Here is a 13655-nt window from a genome sequence, read left to right on the forward strand (position 1 = left end):
GAATGCAGGAAATGCAAAGAATAGGTTCAAACAGTATTCTGTGACAAATTTGAGGAAGAAGACATGACTTCCAGTTCAATTAAGAAAACTATTGACTATCTAGTAATTTCAGATGGAAATATTTGATGAAAATTAGGTCAAAGTTATTTGGTGATCAGCAAAGCAACATTTTGTTTTTGAATAGAGAAAAATCTGCTTAGTGGCAAGACTGTATAGTGATGGGGAAACTCTGGAGAGAATTGCTCAGTACAAAACAGCCCTATAGCTAGAAGGATTAAATGTGAAAAAAATTATTAAGTATCTATTATGTTCCAGGCACTATGCCAGATACAGGGGGATACAAGGACAAAAAAGAAATTAGCAGTGACCACAAGGAGTTTACATTCTTCTGTATAAGTAAAGTAATGGCATCTTTATTCTTGAATCATAGAACGTTACAAACCGTAATGTAAAAACCTGCCTGTTTGCAATTTCCTATTAATAAATTACTGACTCAATCCAGCCCAAATTTGGAGAAATATTTAGTGTCACTTAAGACCAATTACGGCTATTTGTTAGTAGGAATTTTAATGCTATCATTCTACATGAGAGATAACTAAAGCCCATAGAGACATCTTGCCTAGGTTACAGAATTAGTTTTTAGTAGAATACGAGCCAACATTTTTGGTTCCTTATTGGATAGATTTAATAAATTAAGTAATAAAGATAGGTATAAGTATTGGATCTGTGGTTTCAATGATATTGGGACCTCCAAGATGAAGAACTTCCATCTGTCAGTGCAGTATGCTACCATTTTAGAGAAATGCTCAGAGTACAAAGAGTTCAAGTGACTTGCCCGTGATACTATGACTTGACTAGTGTGACTGTGCCTTATGGATTCAAGAGGTAAGGCTTAGAACCAGGTCTTCTTAGCTGAGTTCTCTATCATGCCAAGCTGCCTCTAATAACTTAAACTGTACATATTAAAGTAATTTAAATTTGCTATTTGTCATACTATTTGTCAATAAATGTAGTCAGATTGATAAAATCCAATTTTCAAATAAAAGAGTCAAAAGAGGAATTGAATAAAATCACATTTGCATGGATCTTCTCAGATGCTTAGACATCTCTAGAAGTTATGGAAGAGAACTCTTAATGCACTGACTTTAAACTTTGTGATATTTTTTCCTTAAAGTAATTTAATATATTTTTATTGCACTAAGGAAATTATGTTGGAAAGCCCATTTGCAGCTAACTCAATATATGTACTTTTCATAAATTGTTGCTCAAATTATATAGCTTAGAACAGGAAAGACATAATTACTTATTAGCCAGTTACAAAGAATGAAGATAGACTTTTTCCTTAGATAAGCGAGGAAAGAAATTATACTGATCTGTGATATTTCTGCCAACTAGTAGAAAGGAGTTATACTAATGTTTTAAAACATTGTTAAGCCTCATTCACATCTTAAATCTGATTTTAGATAATTATGTTTGTAATCATAGGAGAGGAGTTGGCCTAAATAGCAAAAAGAATCCATTTTTTGGGAGGGGGTTTCTACATGAGTGTTTCTGAAACGCAAATCTGAAGGTTAAATCATTTACCATTTTGCACTGAAAACACTTACCTCAGATCCTTTTCAAAGCATTTTTTTGTTTAAAATTTCTGTTCACTTCATTTCACCCATGTGATTACACACTTACCATTACAACCCTCTTTTTCCTCTTAAAGTATTAAAAAAAACAATTCAAAGCATTTCATGTATGTGGGATCTGTGTGTGCTTCTCTGTGTGTGTGTGTGTGTGTGTGTGTGTGTGTGTGTGTGTGTCCTTCCAAGGCCAATTTAAATATCTAGCTTGTGCGTTTAAAAACATGATGAATATTAAGTGAGAGTAAGTGGTCAGTTTGTTTATGTACAAGGATAGGAAAAGAGGATCCAGGGGAGAGCAATGAAAGTTAGTGAACAATTAATAAATTGGAAAAGTGGGACCTATGAAGAAAGACACAAGATTTGAGACATTTTTACTGAGAGGAGAATATAAGGGATAATGACAGCAGAAGTTGGTTGCCAAAAGAACGGTGCCTAGCCATTTTCTAATCACCCTTAATAAGTTATTATTAGACTAATATCTACCTTTCCCCTCCTCTAAAGATGGGTCAGGCTAGATTTTCCCTGAAAGGAAAGAAAGCTAAGACTTCAGAGGGGCAAGGCCCAAATTGTACCTCCCTTGATACAGCTTCCTGGTGGCCTCTGGTTGTGTTGTGTGGCTTCCTGGTCACCTAGAGACATAAAAGTTTATACCTATATGGACTGAATGTTCTTCAAATTTGGTAGATGCCAGAACTCACAAATCCCCACACTCTGCTCAGCTGAACAGATGTGTTTACATATCAAGCCAAGTAGGAGAACAGCATCAGTGGGAGCAAAGTGCTTCTTAACGAGTGCCTCATTACAACTCAACATTAAACCTGAACTAAAAGGGTGCTGCTGTCAGGCCCATCCCACACGGAAGCTAGTGGAGCGTAGGAAGAGCTTTCTGACTAATGAAGGCTATTGATTCACTGCTATAAGTCACTATGAAGATTCTGAAGAACATTATATCAAGAATAGTTTAGATTAGGGTTGCCCATTACATTGGTCACAGACCTCTTCTTTAGGAGGAGGGTGGGTGAGAAGACAGGCAGATACTGTCAAGTGTAAAAATATGGTGACATTAACATAAACTATGATGGGGCAAGCTATGGCGACGTATGTCAAGAAATTTACAGCCTTTCTGAAGCCAAAGCTCAATTGAAAAACACTTAAAGCAATTATACCTACATAGTTTTGTTAAATAAGTAAATGAATGAATCAGGTCTCCTGGTTCAAAATGTTCAGGTAAACAATTAGTTTCTTGGATTCTCCTATTCTTGTCTTTATTCTGGCTCTCTTACCACCACTACGACCACCCTTCCCTATCCCTTCCCAACTCCCTTCCCCCATTGCTGGTACAACATTTGATTAGATGCTCAGATAATACCACTAATTCACATTGACTTTACTTATAGGTAAATGATAAACTTTAAATATCAGAGTATCTTCTATTTATGTATTTCTGTAACATACTAGTAATGTTATAGGTTCCTAGTGCAAACAAAAATAATAAATGAAGAAGAGGAAGAGTATAACTGCCCAAGTTTTTTAAATGAAAGTTTGAAGGCTTTGAGCTCAAAGTCATATGGCAAATTGAATCAACAGATTAAGGCAGGACTTAAAAATAATTTCGTTTCCTCCAAACAAAATTAATTGATTGGACATAAAGCTAACAAGGAGAAACCTGTAGTTATGTTGAATTCAAAGCTCAATTGGAAGAGTACATTTAAAGTAAGACTGATCATAAATATTTTAAACAATGTTTTAATAGATATCATACCAAATACTCATAACTGTTTTATACTTAACATTTTTCATTGATGGTTGGCTTTGTTTTATAACTGATATCAGTTGCATTTGATGATTACTGCTTTGTAGTACAGTTTGAGATTTCATAATGCTAGGTCACCTTCCTTCTCAGCTTGTTCATGATTTCCATTAAGATTCTTAACATTTTTCCTTTCTGAATGACTTCTTTTATTACCTTTTGTACCCTGAGAAAATACTCCTTTGGTAGTTTAGCATGGCATTAAATAAATTAACTTTAGTAGTGTCATCATTTTTTATTGTATTGGCACATCCAAACCATGAGCAATTAATATTTATCTACTTATTTATGTCTGATTTTCTTTTTTTTTCTATAAAGAGTGTTTTGTAGTTATATCTATATAGTTCCCATTTGTATTTGGTTTGATGGAATCCTTAATATTTTATATATTATATTCTTTAGTTATTTTGAATAAATTTTCCTTTCCTACTCTTTTTGCTGTAAATTGTTGGTTATATATAGGAAGACTGATGATTTGTATGAGTTTATGTTTTGCCAGTTTGCTGAAGTTATTCATTGTTTCGGTTGATTTTTAGATGACTCTCTAGGGTCCTCTATGTAAACTGCATCATCTGCAAAAAGAAGATTTTGTATTCTCTTTGTTTATACTTATTCTTTCTATTTCCTTTTCTTGTCTTTTTGTTATAGCCAGCATTTCTGGCACTATTATTAAATAATAGTTGTATTGTTGGACATCATTGCTTTAGCCTGATCATACTGGAAAGGCTTCTAGTTTATTGCCATTTCATAAAAAGCTGGCTCTTGGTTTTATATAGATATTATTTACTTTATTAAGGAAAGGTCCATCTATTCCTATGCATTATAGTGTTTTATCAGATGCATATTGTATATTTCAAACCTTTTTCTGAATCTGTTGATATAGTTATGTGATTTTGATAGTTTTTATTGTAAATATGATCTATCATGGTTATAGCTTTCCAGATATTGAAGCAACATTGCACTATGAATACTATCTGGTGATCATATATAGTCTCTTTGATGTATTTCTGGGCTATTTTTCAATATATTATTTAAGTTTCTTATATTCCTATTGATTTATAAGTTGTTTTTTTCTAAATTGCCTCTCCCAGGTTTAGATATGAAGAAAATATTTTGGCAGCAGAAGGAATTTGGTAGCATCATTCCTGCCTACATTTTAACATTTCATATTCTTCTATCGTTCTAAATATCGAAAATTTTTCTATCCACTGTCTGATCACAAATGACAACCTAAAGGGATCTATGGCATCATTTGGGATTGAGACCATGAATTGCTCATGTGTTTTGCACATGCATCAGTGATCTGTGATTTCATTAGTATGGGAATTACCTCTACCAGTGCATGTAGTAGCCTGGCTATAACTTAGGAAATAATCTTTGAAGTTTACAGGAGGTTTATTGGATACACAGTAGATAAATTTCAGAAGTAATATTTAAACCTAGTTTTTCTTCCTTCATTTCCAGGCCTCTTTTCACCACATTGCACTATTTTGTACACAGTAGCTAATAAATTGGCATTTTGTTCATGAAAGAATGAAATGAGACACAAGTTTCAGGTGACAACTGTAGACAATTGCTAGCAGAGTAACAGACAATCTGGGAATCATTCACATTTCTTTTTTCAGTTCTTAAAAAAGGTGTTCCAAAAATCTTAGCGCTACTTTAAACTTTAATAGCCTAAAACTTCATCCAGACTTTTGGGCCACCCTGTTTGTTTCGATAAGAATATGGCTACTAGAAACAATAGTTACTAAAAGGACAATGAAGTAGTACAGGTAATGTTACCCTAGAAAGGACTTTGGAGTTCATGTTCTAGCTGACTCACCTAAAAGAAGAAACCAAAACTCAAAGGTAAAATGGCTTGTCTGAGATCATCCAGTTAGTGGAAGAGGTGGGACTAGAATGTAGATCTCCTGATTCATATTTGAGTACAATTTCTATTTATTAATCAGTCAACAAACATTTAATAAAGAGTGCCTATTATGTATTGGGAAGTATGTTGGTCACTAGCAATACAAATACAGAGATTAAATAGTCACTACTTTCAAGGAAATGTCACTGTAATAGGGAAGACAAGTATATTGATTGATAGATATAGAATTAATATAAATAGATACAAAGTTGTTAAGTAAAAGGTAGTTAGGAAAATAGATAAGTATGATTGGTCATCATTAAATTGATCACTGAAAATATCTAGAGACCATTAAAAACATTTTACCTGTAACCAACACATTATATCATTATCAATAATTACTTAAAATAATATATAGTAAAAAAAATCATTTCAAACAAAAAGCATGGTTGAGTTAAGTATATTTTGAATTCCAAATGACATGAGAAAAAAAGGAAGATGAGAGTTCCTTCTTTGACTGATGTAATGAATTAAAGAATACTCTTTGCTTAAGGATAAAGATTCTATAGTTTGTCATGTTAATGAGTGGAAGATTGTTCTGTTTCATTTTTTTTCTTAAATAAAATGAGAGCTGTGGATATGGGATTTTGATATAACATGTGATAACTTTTATTTTTCCTAGACAGAAAACCATCTTTTCTTAATTGTCTTTAGTAGCTTGGTGCAGTTTTTTTTAAAAAAGTATTGGACTTTGAGTTAGAATACAGGGCTTAATTCTAACTCCAAAGGTTAATAGCTATGTCATCTTGAGCAAATAATTTCACTTCCCTCAACTTTAGTGTCCTTATCTGTAAAATGGGGATAATATTACTTGTCTTATCTCTATCCTGAGCTTTATGGTGAAAATGCTTTGTAAGTTGTAAAGTACTATATAAATTTGAGATAATATTTATCCTTGTTGTCTTTTTATTATTAACTCCCTCCACTAAACTCCTACTATGATGCCTAATTAGGTTATAGAGATGACATCAGGTTCTTGAATTTTTTTTTCAGTGTTAACACAGGCCCCCAAAAGTCTTATCAAGCTGGAAAGGTCTAGAATACAGGCCTAGAAATGGATTATGCATAAGCTGCCTAATGATCAGGCTACTTAGGTATAGAAAAGTATATTGCCATAACTTAGCCATCAGACGATGATTTTCTTTTTCATTTCTTTTTTTTGGTCACTTAAGGATATCATAAATTATCATTAGAAAGGCTTATATCAGTGGAATAAGTACCCACGTCAGTGAAATTCTTTATCTTTTGAAGTTTTGATTAGTTCATAATATTCTGCCCAATTCTTTCCTCTGCCCTAGGAAACAGAAAATTATGTCTATTACAGAATCTCAGGGTCTGATGAGATCTCAGGGACCTCTGGTCCATCTGTATCTGAACAAGAATGCCTATCATTATACCAAGTGATCACTGCTAAAGACCTCCAATGAAGAGGAATTCACTACTTCCTAACATCTTTTTCCAACAGCTATCATTATTAAGAAGTTTTGTTTGTTTGGTTTTTCCCTTTACCTCAAGCCTAAATCTGCTTCTCTACAACTTCTACCTATTATTCCTAGTTCTGCCTTCTAGGGCCAAGAAAAACAAATCTCTTCTACATGTAAATGATTTTTGAAAGATTATATAAGTAGAAGATGTACCTCAGGGCTAGAAAGGAATAAAAGCTTGCTTTTTTTTTAAAGCAAAGAGAATATAGTCTACAAACTATAGGCCAGTGAACTTGATTCAATTCCTTTCAAAATGCTAGAATACATGGTTAGTCTAGAACTGTGTAGGTAAAAAACTTCCACTTCATACAGCCTGTTGATTATCCACTTAGGGCTTGATCTGAATCTTAATGGAAGCAAGTTCAGTTTTTTAAAAGAAGTTGGAGATTCTAAGAGTCTAGGGTTAGGAGGCATAGCATTCCAGGCCTGGGGGACAGTCATTGTAAAGGAACAGAGGGAAGGGATGGAACACTGTGTATGAGAAACAGCCAGTAGAATATGTGGAACGGAATAATATGTTAAAAGATTGGAAAGATAGGAAGGTCCCAGGTTATAAAGAACTTTAAATGCCAGAGAGAGAGTTTATATTTGATCCTAGAGGTAATAAAGAACCATTGGAGTTTACTGAGTAGGAGGGTGACATGGTCATATCAGTGCTTTACGAAAATTACTTTGACAGCTGTGTGAAGGATAGATATGAAAGGGGAGACACGTGGCAGGGAGTCCAATTAGAAAGCTATTGCAATAGACCAAATGATAAGTAATGAGAACCTGAGCTAGGGTGTTGGCTGTGTGAGTGGAAAAAAGAAAACATATGATGTGAGAGATAACCTAGAGCAGTGGTGTCAAACTCAAATAGAAATGGAGGGCCACTACCCCAATACAGAAGAATCCCCACAGGTACCTATTGACCTAGAAAACCACATATTCACCATATACCACTTAAGGAGTGGTGTGGGTACCATTGGCCAGGGGCCATAATGTCCCACTGGTGTGTTTGATACTTCTGTGCTGGATCAGTGGTTCTCAAAGTGTGGTTTGGGGGCCCCTGAGGGTTCCCAAGACCCTCTCAGGGTATCTTCAAAGTAAAAACTATTTTCATAATAATACCAAGACATTTTCATTTCAACATGGTAAATAAATATCAATAAATGCAACCCATATAAACAAAAACTCTTTGGACACCCTCAATAATTTTTAAGCACGTAAAAGGGTACTGCGACCAAAAAGTCTGAGAATTACTGTATTAGAGAAAGAAATGAAAAGATATGGCCACTTATTGGATATGTGCAATGGTCAAATGGATATGTACAATGGTCAAAAGGAATCAAGTATGACTACAGCTTTGTCAACTTTAATTAAATTGAAACTAGTGGGACAAATATGATGAAATCATAATAACTATATACACATAACACTGTAATGTTTAAAAAGCACTTTCCTTATGACACCATTATGAGTAAGGCAGTGCCAATATTATTATCTTCGCTTTACAAATAGTAACTGAATCTCAGAGATATGAGATGACTATATGAAGTATTACACATGCAAAACTCAGGGAAATAATAATACTGAATCATCCCAGAGCAAGATGTACGAATATAATATGCTAATGTCCTTGGTAAACATTAGCTACATGTGATCCAGATGGTTTGGACATGCAAGATGTTGGAGTTTAAAATGAATAGCTAAGCTGTGGGTTTTAGAGAGGGGGAAAAAAAAAACCAGGATGGGTTCTATGAAGGGCTGACGTACTCAGTTTGTTTAATAAAACAAAAACAAACATTAAAAGCAAGGACAGTACAGAAGAACCTAAATCGATCAAACTGTAAGCTTAGCCCAGGGGAATCAAGTAAGGTGATGAGAAAAGGCTCATCAAAGAATTTCTACCCTTCCTTGACTACTGGCAATAAAGCAATTTGAACTAGAAACTAAGGAAATAGAACTCTATATTGGGCATTTTTCTTTTTAAAATGCAGCTCTTATGCTCTGATTTTCCTGGTGGTGATTGTTGTTTGTTTACTTGATTCCCTGGGGCTAAGCTTTCAGTTTGATCAGTTTAGGTTGTCTGTAAGCTGTCCTTGCAGGAAGCTAGATGGCACAGAAGATAGAGCATTAACTTTGGAGTTAGGAAGACCTGAGTTCAATTTTGGCCTCTCAAATGAGGTGAAGGAGTAAATAGCAAACCACTCCAGCTTCTTTGCCAAGATAACCCTGAATGGGGTCACAGGGTCAGACAGAACTAAAACAACTCAACAACACTGTCCTTGCTTTTAATGTTTGTTTTTGTTCTATAAAACAAACTGATGTCACCCTTCATAACACTCATTATTACCATAGTATTTATCTGATCACATGGCAAGTTTTTTTTTTTTTACCACAGGTGGGAAGGATGGACACCACTCAAAAAGGAGGTTAGGGAAGGCTGATGAGGATTCCTGTGCTTTGGGAGAGTACTAAATAGTGGTGGAAGAAAATGACACCAAAGAAGTAAGAACCTAACTAGCAGAGCTATGTGCTTAGGAGCTGTCTTAGCTGGTAGCCTGTTTCAGTTACATTCAACCACGTCCTCAGGAACACTCAGTGACAACAGTCCTTTTTGCCTGGTGGATCAAGTCCTGCCTGGAGTAGTTGAATCTAAGAGCCAGCATTAGGAGACTGAGTTTGGGTGGCCCTAAAGCTAGTTGGTGTCCTTTGCTATAAAAGCTTATATTACAGGATGTCAAATTACTAAGTTTTCAATGTGCTGGGGAGGCATAACTTATGCAGTGAAACATACCTATCAAGGATGGTATATGAGATCCTGATTTTTCTTGCTGGGTGAATGATGTAAGCAGCCAGAGAAAATTTGTATTTTAAAAATTATTCATCTGAACAGGTTTTATTTTACTGTTAACTGCTACTGCTGTTACAGAAATCAATAAAAATTGTGGGCTCTTAAAGAATTCCATCTTTATCATGCCCAGATTTTTTTATTTTCTGAAGTCATAAGGTCAGCTTCAATTAGCATGGTTATTAACTACAGGTTAGGGAAAACAAAAACTCTAAAGTGATTGTTAAATACTATGTGACTGGGAGATCATCCCTTCCTCAATCTAGGGACAGGAGTTTTTAACCTGGAGGTCTGGGAACTTTGATTTTTAAAATATTTTGATAATAGTATTTCAATGTATTTGTTTTCCTTTGAAATTCCATGTATTTTATCTTATACATTTAAAAACACTGTTTTGAGAAGGTGTCCAAGACAAAAATTGAGCTATCTCTGCTAGAGGCTCAAGTTTAGAACAAGCCCAAAAGACTCATATGAGTGTATTATAAATTAACTTCAAAACATCTGTCTATTGGGCAGATGTAGTAGAGGTAAAAATATTTTTCTTTAATTTTTTGAATGAAAAAAATATATATACATATATGTATGTATGTATTTAGAATGTCTAAGAAGGCCAAATATATGTAGATGTGGATGCTTACCCAGATTAAATAGATATATTCCTCTGGAGTAAAACAGATTTCTTAATCCTAGTTTTGCTGCATTTCAATAGGTCTGTTTGCATTTTCCTTTGGATTTCATGCAGGTAGATTTACAGTTAATCTATATGGAAATGAAGTAGATTACTTTCTTGCCCCTTCTACTGCTTGTTTTGTTTAAGGTGTTATGGGTAACAATCTGGTTTCCTCTCTTATGGCTTTGGAAGAGAAATTAATTCAAAACAAGGTCTCTTTTTAAAAAAATAATGTCCCAAGTGATAAAATCTTTCCCTTAAAAATAATTTCACACTTTCCAAAATACCTGATTTTTTTTTATAGTGACCATTTAAGATTCAAAGATTTTACTCTCTGCATCCAGTTAAACTTTGAGCAGACCCAGAGCAGTTAGATAAGAGTGGAAATCATCTCTTATGCTTCAAATTGACTTCCCTCTTTGTAGCCTTAGACACAGTTTCCAGCTGCTTTCAGTCTTTTAAATCCTTGAAAGCTTTCCTAATCCTCATGTAGGCAGCCTTTATGTGTTATACTTCCCTCCCCTTCACTCTGATTGGTGAAGCTATTTCATGGCCTAATTCAGCCAACTACTACATATCCGAGACATGATTTGAAATAAGAGCCAGGCGGTCGGTTGCCTCCCTATGCCTGACTTTTAATAGGCTAGGAGAAAGAGGTTGAGAAACTTGACATTGTCTTACGGAGAGTTCCGGTAACAAAAAAGATTTAAGGGGAAAAAAAGGAGAAAACTTGCTTGTTGTTCGCCTCAGAAGCCTTTCATGGATTTTGCTGCTATTTTACGACTCTGAGCTTTCACTGTGAGTTTAAATGCTGACTGTTCCATGCTGGATGGATGATGGGATTCTAAACATGAGGCAGGTAAGGTACATGTTGGGGAATGAATGCTTAGGGCGCGGAAAAGGGGAAAGAGTTGCTTTAGAGCGCCAAGGCAGTTTACTTTGGGGAACTTGGTGGAATTGTCACCTTTATTTCTGGAATTTATAGTTCTCCTGGGGGAAAGGGAGTTGACGTTTTTTTTTTTTAATGTAGAATAAGAAGGAGTTGAGGAGATTCTCCTCGACCCTTCTTTTCCCAGGCTCGTTTTTCTTGATGTTGGGTTGCTTACTAGACCTTGTAAGGACGTAGAACCTAGCTGTAAAACATGTAAATCAATTCCAGTTTGCTGCAATTGATGTGTATTGTATGAAGGGTGTCTCAGGTTTCTTGACTGCATCTGATGTTTCAGGTTTAGAATAAAGAAAATAGAATGTACAGAAAAAAGAATTGCATAAAGTAGTTTGGGGTAGTTTTAGCATTTAAAAGGTGAAGGCACAATATAAAAGCAGTTTGTGGAAAGCATAAATGAATGTCTAAAGTTTAAAAAAAAACTTGTCTTTTAATGTAGCTTATAAATTATAAAACTTCTTGACTTATGAAAGCATTACTGAAAATAAATGAAAATCATCTTTAGGATCATTTAAGAAAAAAAAAAACAAAAACCAAAACACCTGAAGGAACAGCTTCTTCCCATAGCTGTGGGGCACTGACAAAATACTTTATCTACCTAGTAGCTTACAGCTTTGCTGTTTAAAAACAGGAGTGCAGTACAAATTCCCCAAGGCATGAAACTTAAAATTCAGTCAGAGTTATGAAAAAGTTTTGAAAATCCATGTTGACATCTTGAGATAAATACTTTGTTTAAGGAAGAGCAAAGATATCAGTAGCTCTTCGATTAGACACAGAATTTTGAAAATAGCATTTGGCAACTCAGAATATACAATTGGGTGGAAAAAGCTTGCACCTGCAGTGAAACCAGAAGAGGTAGTCACCTTTTCTTTTTTTTTGATTGAGAAAGATGTTTTATTTTGCTGAAACAATTTGCATTAAGTGCATGGCTTTTTTTGTTTGATTGACTTTTTTGACTGGATGATAGATGATTAAACTTCCATCATTTTTCAAAAACCATAAGGAGCTAAGTCAAGGAAGGCAGGTCTCAGTTGAATGAAAACATTAGTACTTATTGTCTGGCCATTTGCTTGTTCCATAGCAAAACTTGTGCTGTGGAATAAATAGGTTCTTGACAAATTTGGGTTGAGTAAAGGAAAATACATCTGATTCTAGAAAGTGACATGTGTTCTGAGTGGGTGGTTCTGAGATATTTCTGAGTGGAGATTCATTGTCTTGAAATTAGAAGAACTTTATTTTTATGTAGTATAGTCAAGAGATAATAGGGAGAGAAAGCTCAACATAAAGGGATATTGAGAATTTTTTTTTAAGTTCTTAGGGAAAAACAAAAAGTTATTTAATGCAGTGTGGCTGCCACCTGTCCCTCTCTTGTATGATCTTGTCACTCTTCACAATACTGTCTCCCATCTAGTTCTCCTGGGTGACTGGTGACCTCTGTGTTTGAGTCTAAATGACAAGCCATCCGTCCAAAGGTGAGAGACAGTTTTCTGAGTAGGGTATGCTCAGCATACCTTTTCAGTATCTCTGGCTACCCGATTGGAAGAGTCCATGAGGGTCAGACCTTCCAACTTTTTAGAGTTAAGTCATAATGTAGGTGGTTTACTTTTTGTAACCACTGAGTATTTGGTAGGTGGAAAAAAGGAGTAAAATGGGCAGGGTGGGGATGAGAATTGGCAAGAAACACTGAGCTTTGGAAATCTGTACACAATGTTCAGAGGGACAGGCTGGAGCAGAATCCAAGTACTTGGAAACTGAGATGATACAGAGTTATTGGCATAGATTAATCTTACCTTTTTATTTTTTAATTTCTCCAAAGGAAAATGATCGTGAAGACCAGGCATGTTCTTTTGGGTCCACCAGTCAATTTGTCATCACAGGCTCTCAGTACTAGCTGGATTTGCAGGGTTAACTATCAAACAGGCCCGTGTGTCATCAGCTTAGCAATGAAATTCAATATCATGCTGATGAATGATCTGTCCCAGAGGCTGCTGAACAATAGTGTGTGGGCTCAGAATAGACTGCTGCTATAGACTGTCCTCAATAGCAGACTAGAAATTGCCAGCAGAAAATAGAAAGCTGCTTGTCAAAATGATAAGATTCAAATTGTGTTGGACTCTCTTTACCAGGATGGCAAACATGGAATGGGTAGGAGGCACCATTCCTTAACATTTCTTTAGACTGTTCCTAGATCAGTCCAAAGAAAAGTGTTAAATCTGCTGCTTCCTTATTAAGAGCTGATTTCCAGCTATGATCAGGCATATTTCTATTCTAATTAGAAATAGAAAACCTGCCTGAAACTTCACTGAGAATTAAATGCTCATTCCCAGGCAAATACTTAGCTACAACCACCTGTTCAGAAACCTTGGCCA

The 13655-nt window shown here is 35.1% G+C and overlaps 1 protein-coding gene across 3 annotated transcripts in view; it reads left to right on the forward strand.

The window, feature by feature from the left end:
- The window catches only part of MID1 (midline 1), a 436773-nt gene that overhangs the window by 230796 nt on the left and 192322 nt on the right, over nt 1–13655 (forward strand). The window contains exon 1 of one of the 3 annotated variants that reach the window (XM_021006245.2): nt 10949–11199. The exons of the other annotated variants lie outside the window; for them this stretch is intronic. The gene's annotated coding sequence lies outside the window, so the exon portion shown is untranslated. Of the gene's footprint in view, nt 1–10948; nt 11200–13655 lie in introns of those variants that run through there. 3 annotated transcript variants of the gene reach the window in all.

Source organism: Phascolarctos cinereus, unplaced genomic scaffold (genome assembly GCF_003287225.1).
Source record: "Phascolarctos cinereus isolate Bilbo 61053 unplaced genomic scaffold, phaCin_HiC Scaffold_726;HRSCAF=1367, whole genome shotgun sequence".
Taxonomy (NCBI): domain Eukaryota; kingdom Metazoa; phylum Chordata; class Mammalia; order Diprotodontia; family Phascolarctidae; genus Phascolarctos; species Phascolarctos cinereus.